Genomic DNA, 16,220 nt, shown 5'->3' on the forward strand with positions numbered 1-16,220 from the left:
CCATGTGAATAGCCCAGGTGGCTAGCCCAGGTGTGTGGTCATGCCCAGGTGAACAGCCCAGGTGTGTGGTCACGCCCAGGTGAATAGCCCAGGTGACCAGCCCAGGTGTGTGGTCACGCCCAGGTGAACAGCCCAGGTGTGTGGTCACGCCCAGGTGATTGGCGGTGTGGACACGCCCAGGTAAACGGTGAATCTGAGCAAGCTCGGTTCTGGCAGACATCTCCACCCCCCCCCCCTACCCCCCATGGCCCAAAGCATTCCCTACGCTCTCTCTCCAACACGGATATGCGATTTACAGCAGCCCTAAGTTAAACAGCCGGGGGTAGTGTTTCTAGCTGGGGGGGCTCCCGTGCCCCCCCCCTCCCGCGCCCCATCGTTATTCGCTGCACACCCCCGTGCGGCTGCAAGGCCCCGTCTCCCTGCCTCCTGGACTCAGCGGAAGGGGCCCCGGGTTACTGCCGAGGGCCTTTTCTCCTCACGCGCAGCGCCGCCGCGGCCAAGTCTCAGCGCTTTGTCTCAGCCGACTCCTTCCCTCTTTCACTTTCTCTTTCTCCCCCTCTCACGGTCTCTCTTTCTCCGTTTTCTCCCTTCCTCCCCCCCTCTCTCTTGCAGTCCCCTGCTCTCCCTTCCTGTCTGATCTGGCTTCACTCTCAGGGCAGTACAGTGATGTATGGTTTAATTCTGCCTTCCTCCCTATGGCACCCCGACCACACCCAGTCAACCCCCCTCCCCACACCCCCCCACCCTGAAACTGACAAGAGGAGATTGCCAGACAACATTCACACACTCTTACTATCACACACACACGCAGGCAGGCACACACACACAATAAAGTGTCCAGTGTTAATTAAACTCCAACAAAAGAGACCATATGATACTCTGCAAGAGTTGATTCAACACTGAACATTTCACAGTGCGGACACACACACACACATACCTGGAACAAAGGCTGCATATATTATGAATAAGCACAGAATTGTCTAATTGTCTCAATCCCAGTCTTTAATTTCCTCTCAACCTCCAGCCATGCCAGGATATTCAATTATTGAGCAGGTAAGAGTTTTATTATTAATCAGACAGAAGATGAGGTGACCGGGCCCAGAGAATGCTGGGATAGAGACCCAGAGGCTGCTGGGATAGGGGGCCAGAGGCTGCTGGGATACGAGCCCAGAGGCTGCTGGGATAGGGGCCCAGAGGCTGCTGTGATAGGGGCCCAGAGGCTGCTGGGATTGGGGGCCAGAGGCTGCTGGGATAGGGGCCAGAGGCTGCTGGGATACGAGCCCAGAGGCTGCTGGGATAGGGGCCCAGAGGCTGCTGGGATAAAGGCCCAGAGGCTGCTGGGATACGAGCCCAGAGGCTGCTGGGATAGGGGCCCAGAGGCTGCTGGGATAGGGGGCCAGAGGCTGCTGGGATAGGGGGCCAGAGGCTGCTGGGATACGAGCCCAGAGGCTGCTGGGATAGGGGCCCAGAGGCTGCTGGGATAAAGGCCCAGAGGCTGCTAGGATAGGGGCCCAGAGGCTGCTGGGACAGGGGGCCAGAGGCTGCTGGGATACAAGCCCAGAGGCTGCTGGGATATGGGCCCAGAGGCTGCTGGGATAGAGGCCTAGGGGCTGCTGGGATAGGGACCCAGAGGCTGCTGGGATAGGGGCCCAGAGGCTGCTGGGATAGGGGCCCAGAGGCTGCTGGGATAGGGGCCCAGAGGCTGCTGGGATACCCCAGGCCCATGAGCGGAAAAGAGGCCCTTTGGCAGGAGCAGAACCCAGTGCAGACAGCGTTGAGGAACGCACGCGCTCAGCAGCAGCGGTACTGAAGGGTGTCGGGGGGGGGGGCGACGAAGCCGAACGCCATTTTCTTTAACGAGGGCGAGAGCGGCTCCAATGGGTGTCAGGTTGAACTGGCGCCCAAAAGCACGCCCTGTCTCCACCACCATGGCCACCGCCAGCCCAGAACAGCTGAGCCAGCAACACCTCAGAGGGGGAGAGAGAGAGAGAGAGAGAGAGAAAGAGAAAAGAAAGAGAAAAGGGAACAAACCGTCTGACGAACAAGCGATTTCTTTGTGGCCGAGGGGGATGTGTCGGAGGCAGTTATCTGATTCGGTGGCTGTCAGAGAGGTGGACAGACGCCCCAGTTTCTGTTTCGCTCATGACTGGGGTGTCTGTGGCGTTCCGCTGAGGGGGGGGGGGTGTTCGGGGAAGGAGGGAGCCACCATCTTTCTTTCTTTTTTTAAGAAACCTTGTGTAAACTGCTCCTTACCCTGAATGAACGCGCTCCTGGGTGTTAAGACGTGGTTTCTTCAGTGCAAAGCTAAAAAAAAGTAAAGAGATAAATAATGAAGTTATTTATTTATTTATTTTTTTTTTTCGTTGACGGAGTGAAAGATTGAGGCCGACGCAAACCTGCTGGAGGGAAAAACGCTGCCCGCAGAGAAGCAGGAACAAGCTCTCCTCTCAGCCAAAGAGGCTTCTGGGAAAATTCTCAGAACGTTCGCCAAGTGACCTCATACTTCTGCCTCCAAAACTGCACTGCATATATGTGACAGATTTTACACTTGATTCTTCTCCAACACAACTTCGCCCAAATCATTTGCAAGTGTCTCTGCACCTTGTAAGTGCAGAGAAGGTGTTGTACAGTGAAAGGAACGCTCACACCCCCCCCCCCCAGAAAAGAAATACACTGAAAACAAAATTAAATGAAATTAATGGGCAATATATGTTCAAATATACCAAATATACATTTAAAACACTCCGCTGTGACAGGCTGGAGAAGCAGCATTTCAAAAGTGAGACAGCACACACATTCCAGAAATCCATGCCATTTTAGGGGAACTGTGTGTTCAACAGTGAGGAGAGATTTGGGAGGGGGAGGGGGTGGGGGTGGGGGTGGGGGGGGGGGGTTTCTTTTGAAACTGAGGAGTCTAAAATAATCACCTAGGTATGCTTGGAGTTCTATTTCTATCCCACAATACAAAAAAAATAAGCAAGTTAATTTTTTTTTTTTTTTTTTAAAGAAGCACTTTGATATTTCTGTCATTCAAATTTCATTCTCTTCCCTTGTGCACTTGCCAAGTTCTGACAGTTGGGTGATGTGTGTGGATAGCTTTTTTCTTTTGTCTGTCAGATTTTTTTTCCTGCGCGGGTTTTTTGTGTGAACGCAGCGGGAGGTCAGAGCGGAGGGGAGGAAGAGTTTGGCGCGTAGCCTCAATTGCACACGTTTATTTAGAGCTTCTGCTGCGAATGTAACTGGGGTAACTACCAACGGTAGTGTCACGGGTTTGCTGTAACTTTTGGGTGGAAAAACAGAGATGTGTAGCTCTAGAGCGGGGGGGTTTCAAGTTGGGTCCGTGGGGAACCCATGAGTATGCAGATTTTCAGTCAATCTCTTGGTTAATTAAGGTTATTGAGCACGTGTGTTTTAAGTTATTTCATTTCTTTTGCCTTTGAGGTCTTCATTATCTTCCAAATGGTTTGTTTTCGTGGCCATGTGTCCACGCTTCCACCAGTCAGGAGCCTGTTGATTCACCTCGGTCTTTATTTCGTTCAGTTAATTTTTTTTTTAGAATCTCTCTTTATGTTATCATTTTCGATATAGCACACCATAGCACAGTGAGACTCAGGGGCTTTTATTCTTCATGGCGTGTGCAGCTATTTCTGACATAATGTGGCTTAAGAGGGTAAACAATCCCTCAACACATGAAAAGTGGTAATTAAGAAAAATGAACAGCTTGTTAAAATTCTGGGACTGCAGTTATGGTTGGAATGAAGACCAGCATACACAGGGGTCCCCCCCAGGCTGAACGTTAAAACCGCTGATCTAGGGGAATTCAGCGAAAACGCAGACAAGATCCAAACCCATCATTTTTAGTTAAGATGAGGCAAATGCTTTTTTTTATGTGCTACTTAGAGCACCACATTCTCAATCTAACCCACAGACCTACTATGGTGCTTTAACTTTATATCTGTTGGGCTATGTGTCAATGGCTACCATTGGCGCTAACATAGATGACTAGCACTGGCTGTGCTGACTGCTGAAATGCTTATGTGCACGAATGTAAGTCACCCTGGATACAAGCTTAAATGCAATGCAATGTAATGGGGAGATGGGACTCCATGGGGGGGGGGGGGATGCTCAGTTCAGTCCAGTGTTACCACAGGGATGAGTGCCTCCTTTGGCAGTGTCAGCAGGTTGCCATGGCAACGGCTCAGGTGGCTCGGGGCGCCCTGCGGTCCACCTGCCTCAGACAGGCCGCCCGGCTCACCTGCGGGAGGGCGGATTGAAAGAACAAGCCAGCAACACCTGTTTCAGAGGCAGCACCCGCTGGGGCTTCACTCCGCCCCTAACACGCTCAGAAACGGGATGTTATTATGGGATGTGTCCAGGAGCGCCGGACAGGTGTGAGGTGAGGTGGGAAAACAGCCGGGACTGTCTGTCTGCCACAGACCCTCAGGATCCATCACCAGCCTCATCGTCAGGTGTGACCGCACCTGCGCCTGGGCGCGGGCGAAACCCGCCGGCTCCCTCTCACATCTCATCGCCATGACAACCCCCACCAGGGATGCCACGGTGGCGATTATGACACGGAGCGTAATTAATACCCAACACAAATGTCAGGATGGCATTAATTTCCCCGGGTCGCGGCGGGACCGGGGAGGAATGCTAATCCTAGTGCAAGCGAAATCCTGTCCGACATGTTCGCCAGTGGCCCTGACACTGCGTTGCAGACTTCTGATTGGATGACAGGTGAAGGTTTTCATGAGACTTTTTTCCAACACCCCACCCTTCCATGAGCAGCCCCCCCCCCCACTCCTTCATCCACGAACATCCCATTACAGGAATTTAGCGGACGCTCTACAACGTTTTCCACAGCATTTACATTGCATCCATTTATGCAGCTGGATATACACTGACGCAATGCAGGTTCAGTACCTTGCTCAAGGGTACAACGTCAGCATCCTACTCGGGAATCAAACCTGTCACCTTTAGGTTACAAGACCAGCTCCTTACCCACTATACTACACTGCAGTCTTCTCAGTACTACCAGTTATTCTGGCCCGATCAGCTAACTGCTCATAAACACCAACGCCAATTCACTCATTAATTAGGCTACAGTCAAATACCAAAACACAGGCATGGGAACAGTCAGCAGCTGCTCATATCAGGGAGTCTGGCTAAAATGTCAGACCGCATAAATGAATTGGGCGAATTAAATAATTAAGAGCAGAAGTCGGTCAGGAATCCAGACACAGACCGCGGCCTTCCTCGCCCACTCCGGATCTGCAGGGACTCCGCGGAGGGACTGGGATGAACAGGAACAGCGTCTTTTTGACTAAATAAAACATGTCCTCGCTCGGCCCTCCTCCAGTTCCTCTGCTGCACCTCAGAGGCTTTTTTTCTTTTCTTTTTTTTTTCCACCCCGCGGATCCATTTCAGGGACACGCGTGTCTGCGTAAATAATTAACCGAGCCGGTGGATGTGCTCCCCATATCGGAAACCGATACAGTGTAAGGCAGCCTCCCCCCCCCCAGCCCCAGCCTCAGCCCCTACCCTGGCTCCGAACTCCGGTCGCTCCCCTAGTTTACAGTCCCAGCGATTACGGGACGGGGGAAGGGGGCTATCGTGCATTATTAAATAAGCTGGCCTCTCTCTCTCTCTCTCACTGCTCGGGCTGCTACGGTTGGCTGTGCCGTGCGATCCGGTTACCCATCGGGCACGGGAGTGCCGCACGAACACCGCGAGAAAGGGAACCCCCCCGACAGCGAGCGACTCCGGGCCATCTGACTTCAGGACGGGATCGGAGCGGACCCGTCCCGGAAGGTCCTCGCCGTCAGCGGAGCTCTCCGACGTTTTCGCGCGCGGACCGCCGGACTTCCTGTCAGGCAGCCGAACAGAACCCTGGCTTCCTGCACGCGCCTCTCTCTTTATTTCCTCTTCTTCTTTTTCTTTTGGCCCCCGTGTCTCTTCCTGGAAGCCGCTAATCCGCTGCACGTATATCCAGGCTAGGGCGGATTAGCATCTGCGCTAGCGCTCTGATGGGATATCACAGGGGCCTGTCGGGCTGTTAGCATAGCATCTTTCCTCACCGTGGCAGAAACATAATCCGCGGCAAATGAAGAAGCGCCTTTTTGCGCGGGTGATTTCCCCGAGGGGTTCTTCTCCTGAGCGAAGAAGCCGCAGCAGTGCTCGCCTGTCAGAGGGAAGCTTTTTAACAAATGGACGGGAACAGCTGCCAGTCCGCTGTTCCAATGCTACAGTTACCTTCGTCAGAGTCCGATCAGGCTGTGCGCTAATTTAGAAAAGAAACAGAAACCAAATCCTCCCGCACTGTGATGGGGACACTGTGCAGCAGGAGGTGGAATATTTTGGAATGAGAATTTAAACTGAGGCCCGGTCTCACTGTGGTCCTTAATGATCCCATGGCACTCTTTCAAAAGCGTAGGGTCGTTGACCCCGGTATCCTGAACATTTTCCCACAAAACTGGCTCTCTGCAGTTAATCGTTGACCCTCCATCTGATTGGCTACACAGACATTACAGTCATCACTGTTAAAAGAGTCCAGTTCTCATCACCTGACTGGTTAAAAATCTCTTTAAATAAAAGGGAAAATGCACCGATTCCTGACCTTTCTGAAGTGCAGTTCCGTACAGAGCTGACCTGGAGCGGTCTCCTGTCAACCGAATGGCCGGAGTTCAGGAACAGTGGTTCAAACAACAGAAATTCAATTCCATAACGCTCACGAGTTTCCTAGGTTTTTCCAGGAAGCCGCAGAGTTTAAGACATCTGCTGATGTCGGCAACTGTCCTTGGGGCTCGAACAACGAGCGATGTTCGCTGAAGGGCGCAACGTCAGGCGCGTGAAGCAGAACAGAGCATAGCCCGCCATCTGCTCTGACACGGCTACATAATTCATTTCATAACACGGCTTGCTTCGATCCTGGATGCTGAGACCGCATTCTGCAGGGACTGTAAATTCGATACAGCAACAGTTAATCAAATCGCCTGTTTGTACACAGAATCACTCGGCTTGGAACCATTAAATAATATTGCAAAATAAATAACGCTGCATTATCACTTAATCGTTTCTATATATTGTAACTCCTTTATGAAAGCGATACGGCACTCGAGGCTGTGCCGTATCGTGAATACAGCACAGCCTTCGAGTGCCGTATCGCTTAAATACAAAACATAACAACAAATTTGTTATTATTTTTAAAAAAAACTATGGATAATGTTTTTCCAAGACAGAAACTGCTGCACTTTCTCACGTTCTGTGAACAAAACAAGAACCTGCAGTTTGACACGGCTTGACGTTACCGCGGAAACGTAGTTCGCCGCTAACACCACGCGACCTCGAGGAAGCTAGAGGCAGCGGCTCAGCCAATCAAAATGCATTTAATCCAAATGCGCTGGCTTCCTGGATGAAGCGAGTGACCGCCGCGGACCTGCTCACAGAAACGCAGCGTTTCAGACGGCTCCTGGGGGAACCGATCTCACATCCTCTTCCCTCTCTGCTGGGGCTGCTGATTCTGGACCGAACCCAGCGGGAGAGATGAAAACTAACCGTCTTATTGCCGATAAAAATATTGCAGAAACGGCGAATAACGTCAATCACACTCCACTTTATATTCTCGGGGATAATGGATAATTAGACGGGGAACGCTGGCGAGGAATACAGAAACAAGCAGCACCGTCTGATCGGTGTGATAATTGCCACTGCATTTTTAATATCTACTGCAAGCTACCCATTTAGCATTTCATCTACAGACCCAGGGTCTCCCATGGCAACAATCCCCAAACTTAACCATAGAAAAGGTCCCCTAAAACAATTACCCTCTGGGTAGGAATCCACTTCACCCACCACCCACCCATCTCAATAAAATGCTTAGTGATTCTGACACCATCATCCAAATGAACCACGGGCTATGATGCAACCAAACGGCTCCTTAACACAAGTGCATGAAAGCTCTTGTTCGAAATGGCACGTCATGCAGTATCTATATCAGATGTAAACATAAATCATACAGAGAGCACTTTGGTGAGGAACTGTATTTAGCACAGTATAAATATGTAATAAATTACAAAGGAGTCACAGCTCGAAGTTCATAAATATGTAATTAATGAAGTATTCTTAAAAGGGGAACGTATTTCTGCCCAGAGCTCCCCGAACCCCAGTTTGGGAGCCCCAGTCCCCTGGGACATTGGACTAATAGCCTTCTTCTTCTTTGTCCAATAGGAATACTGCCCCCTAATGGCCAGCAACAGCAACTTTATTTCCACAACAGGTCTTTCACCCTACTGCCAAACTAAAACCATCAAGCATGCAAAGGGGTGTTACCGATGTAGAAATCATAGAAAACAAACATCATACGAACACGGCCCTACTCCACATTTACTAATGCTCATTTCGCATTTCGCATGTTCCATTCTACATTTTGGTCGAAGTCGATTTTTTGTTTCTTTTAGAAAGGGAAGAATGTTCCTCCCGGTTTGGCTTCAGCAAGAAAAAAAAACCAATTTGATTCTTTTTTTTTTTTTTTCAATCAGAATTTCCAATAAGCAGGAAGCCCCCCCCGTGGTGACGGGTGATTAGATGTAAAAATCACTCTTCCTCAGACCCCATGCATAATTCAGCCCTCCTGGCAGCCGTGTCAGAGCGGTGTGTCTTCATCTCGAACCGTGAGGGGAGGTGGCTCACCCTGGCTCACCGCTTCGGAGACACAAGACACACACAGCCCTGGCGGTGCTGTTTCCCTTTTCCAAAGCGTCTGTTTTTTTCCATGTTCAGTTCAGTTTCATCTGTAAAATGTAAAAAAAAAAAAACGTTGTTTAAGCAACGGTTTCCGATAGCATGTTTTAGTTTGCTTTCAAGGTTCAAGATTCTGTGGATTACAAACTCTAAACTGCAGCCTCTTATTTTTGGCACAGAAACCATAAATAAGTTGCATTGACTCATATTGTGCCATTCACGCATTTTTGTAGTTTTGTAAACCATATTTTATTTTATTACTCGATTCACCAATCAGGTGCCTGCATCAGCTGTGTAGGCCAATGACTGTAGGGACTGCAGAACGAGAGCTAGAGATGACCTTCCCACACTTTGAGCTGTACAAGATTTGTGTCTTAACTGACGTGTTAGACACAATACTGAAGAGTATCACTGTGACCAAGCTGGCCAACATCTGTGATTAGTCTCTCTGTATGAGAAGAAAGAGACAGAATAAAAAAAAGAAAGAGAGTATGAGAGCGATGACAAGGGATGAGGTAACCAGAAGCTAAAAAGTGATTGACAGGGAGGAGTGGCGGGGGGGGGGGGGGGGGGCGAGGACTCATTCTCATGGGGTTTCTAATTCCACCTGACCCAGAATCAGGTGTTTAATTCAGGAGCGATGAGGTCACCCTGCTCTGCAACTCTATCGCAGCCAGTGGGATGCGTCCGTGTGAGGCAGCATGGCGGGACGCCAGCGTGCTACAACACAGCGGCGGACCTCTGTAACGTGCACACGGCCAAAGAACATGACAACGCACCTCTGTACTCCAAACAGCAATATATTATGGACAGGAAAGACCTCTCATGCTTCTGCTCTGCATTCGATCCATGGGGAATTAAAGATTTGTGGTAGACTGTGACAGAACACCCACCCCCCTCCCCCTCCTTTGCCCGTACCAACTCTTCCACTGTCTTCCTCTCTCCACCGTCGAACCCCGGCCGTCGAGCCTGGCTCCTCCCACCCGTTGCCCTGGGTGACAGTTCAGCGCTCTGGAGCACTAGCTCTGCGTCGTTGTCACCTCTCCTCCGTGCTGCTGAGGGGGGAAATGATAAAAATAGGATTCAGGCTTTCACAGTTCCCCTTCGACAGCGCCTCAGAAATAAAAGCGTTAGCGCCGTGGGGCGCTAACCCAAACGGGCTCTCGGATTTTGACGTTGCTTTTCTTGCAACCGCAGGTTCATTACTCCAAAAATAATTTAAGGCATCAAGCTGCGCCTTAGCATGTGTTCATAGCGAGGTCCCGCATGCGGTGTGAACGCTGCAGAATGCCACGAGGGCAACAGCGCTCCTTGCCACCTCAACGTCGCCCCCCACAGGTCAAAACGGCAGCCATCGCCTTCCACCCAGACCATAGAATTATACCAATAACATCACTACCCATTGTTGCGTAATGTGATGATGTAACTAAATTGATACACTGCGTCCAGCGTGTCAATGGAATCCACTGTGACATCACAATCACTGAGGCATTTAACGAATGTGAACGTAGCATGCACGGGCTTCTGAAGTCTCGCAGGAGAACAAAGATACAGCACAATTCCTGAGAGATGCACAGTACATTTGCAGAGAGGAAGAGTACTGGTGTAATAAAGATTTTTAAAAAGTGCAGTGAACCTGAGTCATTGTACCAGTGCAGGGTACAGCCATCTTTACTGTGCAGTGAAGTAGCTTGTGGACCTGTGCAGTGGAACACAGCGTTCAACGGTCCACAGACATGCAGACAGAGCGAGACAGAGAGTGAAACGCAGCCAGCCTACATACCTATGTGGTAAAACCGCAGTCGGCATACCTGCACAGACTTGTCTCAGAAATGCAAAGACCCGACGCTTCGCACCTGGATCTGAGGCTGTTCAGACAGCAGACTCCTGCCTGCTGCACCTTCAGTGTGTTTACAGAACCTCGTTCTTTTATACCTGTGAGGTGTGCAAACGGAACTCTGCTCACTTCGTGAGTAATGACACCCCCCTGAGCCTCAGTAAAGAGGGGCCGCTCGGCCACAGACATCTGCTTTCATTGCTCCAAAGGAAGGGGGGGGAGGGGGGGGGCTGAGGGGGTTAAGGAGCCATGGTTTTCTCTTTCCAGAAGGCTCTGGAGACTCGAGATGAGGAAATTAGTCTTGCGTTTGCATGTTTGACATTGAGAAACCAAAGAGAACTAAGAGAGGCAGTGGGAAGTAACAGGACAGGATTAGAAAGAGAGACAGAGAGAGAAAGGAAAGATGAGAAAAAGGAAGGAGGAGAAGAGGAGGGAAGGGTGGTCGAGGGTGAGATCAAAAAGGGACAGGAAAGGCAGAATGGATGAGTGAAGAGGAGAGAGAGGGTGAACGATGAAAGAATAAGGAAATGGATGGCTGAGGAAGGAGGATAAGAGAGGGGAAAAAGCAGACAGGCCGGTCTCTCTCTGGTGAAGTCATCCTCTAGAGAGGGATCCACCCCCCCAAGATAGTAGATAGTTGTATCTTGTAACCACTGCTTTGGCAACACAAGTGCCTATATTTGTCATGCCAATAAAGCACTTTGAAATTGAATTGAATTGATAGAGAATGACAAAGAGTTGGACTTAGAGAGAGAATGACAGAGAGATGTAGAGAGAGAGCGAGACTGAGAGAGAAAGAGAGAAAATGCCAGAGGTAGAGAGAGACAGAGAGAGAGAGAGAGAGAGAGAGAGAAGAGAGGGACTGAGAGAGAAAGAGAGACAGAGAGAGAGAGAGAGAGAGAGAGAGAGAGAGAGAGGGACTGGACAAACCCCACAGTCTGGTGCCAGGTCTGGACTGTGCCAGTGCTGACTGCGGGTGCCAGCTCTGCAGGGTGATGCATAATTGGCGGTAATCCCAGGGGGGGGTTCAGTCAGGAGGGGCGACCACATCTCACCGTGACCGGCAGCCCCCGCTGTCCAATCAGGACCCCACAGTCCGCTTTCTCCCTGTCCAATCAGGATCCCACAGTCTGCTTTCTCCCTGTCCAATCAGGATCCCACAGCCTGCTTTCTCCCTGTCCAATCAGGATCCCATAGTCTGCTTTCTCCCTGTCCAATCAGGATCCCATAGTCTGCTTTCTCCCTGTCCAATAAATGGTAAATGGTAAATGGACTGCATTTATATAGCGCTTTAATCCAAAGCCACAACCTGGTAAGCTGTTCTAGTGGATGGAGAACTGTCTGAGTAAAGAAATACTTCCACATATCAGTGCAGAATCCATGCCTTCTGCTAATTTCCTGCTTGTTCTATTGACAGAACTGAACCTGAAAAATGTATCTCTTCGCCCTAGCGATCCTTTTAACAAATTAAAAAAGCTCAATAAATACCCACCCGTGGCTTTATTTTACTAAGCTTAATAAAGTATAATGAGTCTTTCATCATAACATTTACATTTCGCACCAGGAGCTAATTTAGTTGCCCTTCTTTGTACTTTATTTCCAGAGCCTCTGTCAGTTTGGCCCCTGTTGAGTCATCATTAGCGCCTGCCTATCTTTAGCCCAGGCAAGGAGGATGAGTCACAGATAAACGGATGAAAGTGAGAAAAACAGAGTGAGAAAAGGAAGAGGGGGAGCCTCAGTGACCTTTCACCCTTGGCATTATGGCCCCTCCCTCTTCCCCCCAGCTGTGTCACCAGTGATTGTTCCCAATTAGAGATGCTGGGATTATTAACAGTCACCTCTCTTTTTCTGTATCTGTCCCCTCTCTCTATCCCTCCGTTTCTTTCCCTCCCACTCTCTTTTTTCCTCTCTCTTGCTTCTCTCGTTCTCGCTCTCTCTTTCTCTCTCTCCTCAAACCGTGCGTAAGCAGCACTGCTGATCATCCTGCCTATAGTATCTCTCTCCTGCAGAAGAGATTTTATTCCCAGCGAGACTGACCCGGCTGAATAAAGGTCAGACAAAATGAAGAAATGAATCACATAAAGCAGCTGCATGTGCTCTTCAAGCAGAAGAAGCTCCCTGTACTAACAGCATGCTGCCCACCACTTGGTTCCTAGTCTTACCGATTTTATATCCTTCTCATCACTCCAGCCACGAGGGTAGACGAGGCCCATTCAGCCAGCTCAGGGGTCTGCTGCCCTGGTCCTGGAGAGTGCAGGGCTCTGCTGCCCTGGTCCTGGAGAGCTCAGGGGCTCTGCTGCCCTGGTCCTGGAGAGTGCAGGGCTCTGCTGCCCTGGTCCTGGAGAGTACAGGGGCTCTGCTGGGTTTTGTTTTGTTTTCTTATTAAAATCGGCTCCCAGTTCAGGCCCCCTGAAGTGCGTTAACTGTGTAATTCCCTGCTCTGATTGGTTAACGAAGTGCAGAGTAGCTACAAAAAACCAGCAGAGCCTGTGGCTCTCTCCAGGACCAGGGTTACAGACCCCCTGCCATAGGGCTACACTGAGTGCGTGTGTGCGTGCGCGTGTGTGTGTGTGTGCATGCGCGTGTGTGTGTGTGTGTGTGTGAGATATGAAGCCCATCTGAAGCCACTTTACCACACAGTTTGTTCAGCTGTCACAGACGCGGGGGCCAGATCTTATCTGTCGTTTGGTACTCAAACGTTCGCCCGTCTCTACGACGCGTTCCCGTCCGCTGCAGGGCGCGGGGGCGACGCTTCTCTTCGGCGGTCACTGCGCGTGTGTAATCGTCTCCCCCCCCCCCACACAGGAAACCGCATCTAATCACGCCCGCGGATTTAGGAAAACATGTTACGGAAAAAGACGCAGCTTCCTTTTTTTTCACGACGACAATGATGACTAATAATAATAATAGGAGAAGGGGGGGGGACCGGGGGTTTGAGACGAAAACCGAATTAGCGATGATCTCATTCCTGGCTGCTGTGATGACCTCACCACACCACCCACCCCCACCACCGCCCCCCCCCCCCCACCTCCATGCCCCAAGCTCACTCATGTCTGTCAACGCGGACGCTTCCGAATGACCTCATTACTAGCGTGTATATCGCCCAACGCACTCGTCCTGTTGGGTCACGCACTCGATCGCACAAAGGAAAGGACATGCGTTCAGACTGAGGGAGAGGCCCGTAGGCACCAGCCAGTGAGCACAGAGTCATCCAATAGCGTTCCGCTTCATTGCACCACCATAACTACATGACTTTGACTACTACATGACGACATAACGATTCACAGCAATGGGTACGACTGCGGGTCATGATGTGTGACTCTGTGTTTGGGATAAATTCTATTTAAAACAGGTCACAGTACTTATCATGGTTGTCTTAAACACAGACACTGGACTACATGTCCATTCACACACTAATACTGGACTGTACACACACACACACACACACACCTACTCCACAGTCTTCCAGGGCTGGTTCTTCCCTTCCTAGAATATTATTATCTGTGATCTATCTTCTGATTTATAATAATCACCACCCACCTACACACACTATAATCACACACTGCGCGTAGCAGGAAGTCGACTAGAATTTCCACACACACACACACAGACACACACAGACACACGCACGCGCACACACAGACACACTCACACAGACACACACACACACACACACACACACACACACTCGCACGCACGCACGCACACACACACACACGCACACACAGGATTCTAGGTCAGGCGTGACCGTGCGTGGTCAGGTGGTCAGGGAATGGGCACGGGGGCGGATCGTGTTCGGAGTCAGAACGCTCCCGTCAGGAGCCCATAAACACGGAGCTCTCTCAGACCGCCGCCCAGCTGTTCTCCCAGGGTGCACTGGTGTAAAAACACCGTCACCGCACCTGCTGTCGCCGCTCCGTCTTTGAGAATTCGCCCTGGGTTCGGTCGAGGGTGGCGGCCACTACATCAGAACACCCCCCCCCCCCGCCCCAGAGCTTTAAACAGAGACCACAGGGCCAGTTCCCGGCACAGACACACTCGATTTACCCCGGCAATGACCCCCCGCCCCCCCTGACAGGGGAACGGCAACACAGGAAGTCTGTTACCAGAGCCGCCGCCCCCCCCCCCGAGTCAGATCTGAAGATAATGGTGTGTGACATTACCTCAGTGTGTAAGTCATCACTACCATACACAGTCACACACACACACACACACAGAAACACTCACACAGACACACACACACACACAAACAGACACCCACACACAGAAACACACACACAGACACACACACACACACAGAAACACACACACTCACACAGACACACACACACTTAAAAAGAAAAAATGAATACAGATGCATTTGAACAGACAAACAGAGTATAGGTTCTTAAAAAAAAATCCAAAATGGTCTGGATAAGAGTGTGTGAGAAATACAGCGCAGACAAAAGCGAATGCAAGTGTGCACTGGGGAAGCCAGAGGAGAGACAGGCCAACCTTGGCTGACCTTGGCTGATGCAGAGGCACTGCGGGGCTTTCTGGGGTCACAGCTCATCTGTAAGTTACTCCTTTTTTTTTTTTTTTTTGGGAGGTTCGGATTGTTTCTCACTCTGAGCTCTGGTAGCGACGAGCAGAATTTTGGCACAAGCTTTGAGCTCAGGTTGCCATGGCAATGGACCCAGCAGAATTGCCTACACACCACCCGGCACTTTCCTTCTGTGGCTTGTGTGCTAGTGTCTCTCCTCTCCCTCTCTCTCATCATGTCTTTCTCCATCTATCTCTCTGTCATTCTCTCTCTCTTTTTTGTTCTCTCCCTTCAGATTTAATGTTTTCAGTGGCCATGATGAGAGATCACCAACGCACTGATTCATTTCCAAACACAAACACACAGCCACAAAACGGAGAACAGCAGCGATGAGCTGATGATGCTTCCCTCCCTTTCTCTCTTTCCCTCTCCTCTTCCTTTCATTTTCCCACTCACTCTATCACCTGGGGAGGGGTGTAACGGGGGTCTCATGCACCCCCCCCCCTCCATCTCCTTGGTCCCTTCCTGTGTCCTGCTGTCTTCTTTTAATGTGTTCCCAATGGTCTGGGTGGGGGGGGGGGGGTTTGGGGGGCTTTCCAATTAGAGTCAGTCAGCCTTGACCGTCTCCCCAGGACCCAAACGCTCTCGCTCTGACTCTCCCACGGACAAGGTCAGCAGCGCCTCGGCACGGCAAACGAGCTCCGGGTTCCGAAACGTCACGCTAACGAGAACCGCGACCACGGAAACCAGAAGCCTTCAGCGGCGCGGGGGAACACGCTAACACGCGAACACGCTAACGAGAACCGCGACCGCGGAAACCAGAGGCCTTCAGCGGCGCGGGGGAACACGCTAACATGCTAACATGCTAACACGCGAAGACGCGAACACGCCAAGGGTATTTCGAGAGTGGGACCCCCCGAGCTGCTCTCCACGGTAACGAGGCCCAGGACACCGTAGCGGAACGCGGGTGAAGGGGGGGCGGTTTGGGGCCTCTCTCAAACCCGGCCCGGGGCTGTCTTAGTCAGACACCCTAGACGCTCAGGCCCGCCCGCGACTCTCAATGACAGGTCGCCCCCGTCCCGGCAGGAGGGGTAACTACCTGAGCGCAGCGAGCCTGGCGCA

General features: G+C 51.0%; 1 long non-coding RNA gene across 4 annotated transcripts in view; it reads right to left on the bottom strand.

The window, feature by feature from the left end:
* Nucleotides 1-9,635: 9,635 nt before the first annotated feature.
* Nucleotides 9,636-16,220, bottom strand: part of LOC135249824 (uncharacterized) — a 46,859-nt gene continuing 40,274 nt past the window's right edge. The window contains exons 4-5 of one of the 4 annotated variants that reach the window (XR_010328789.1): nucleotides 10,390-10,438; nucleotides 9,636-9,791 (exon numbers count right to left, since the gene is read on the bottom strand). This is a non-coding gene — a long non-coding RNA (uncharacterized LOC135249824). Of the gene's footprint in view, nucleotides 9,795-10,389; nucleotides 10,439-16,220 lie in introns of all 4 variants that reach the window. The other 3 variants (XR_010328786.1, XR_010328787.1, XR_010328785.1) reach the window with 3 other exon arrangements.

This window comes from Anguilla rostrata, chromosome 3, assembly GCF_018555375.3.
Source record: "Anguilla rostrata isolate EN2019 chromosome 3, ASM1855537v3, whole genome shotgun sequence".
Lineage (NCBI taxonomy): Eukaryota > Metazoa > Chordata > Actinopteri > Anguilliformes > Anguillidae > Anguilla > Anguilla rostrata.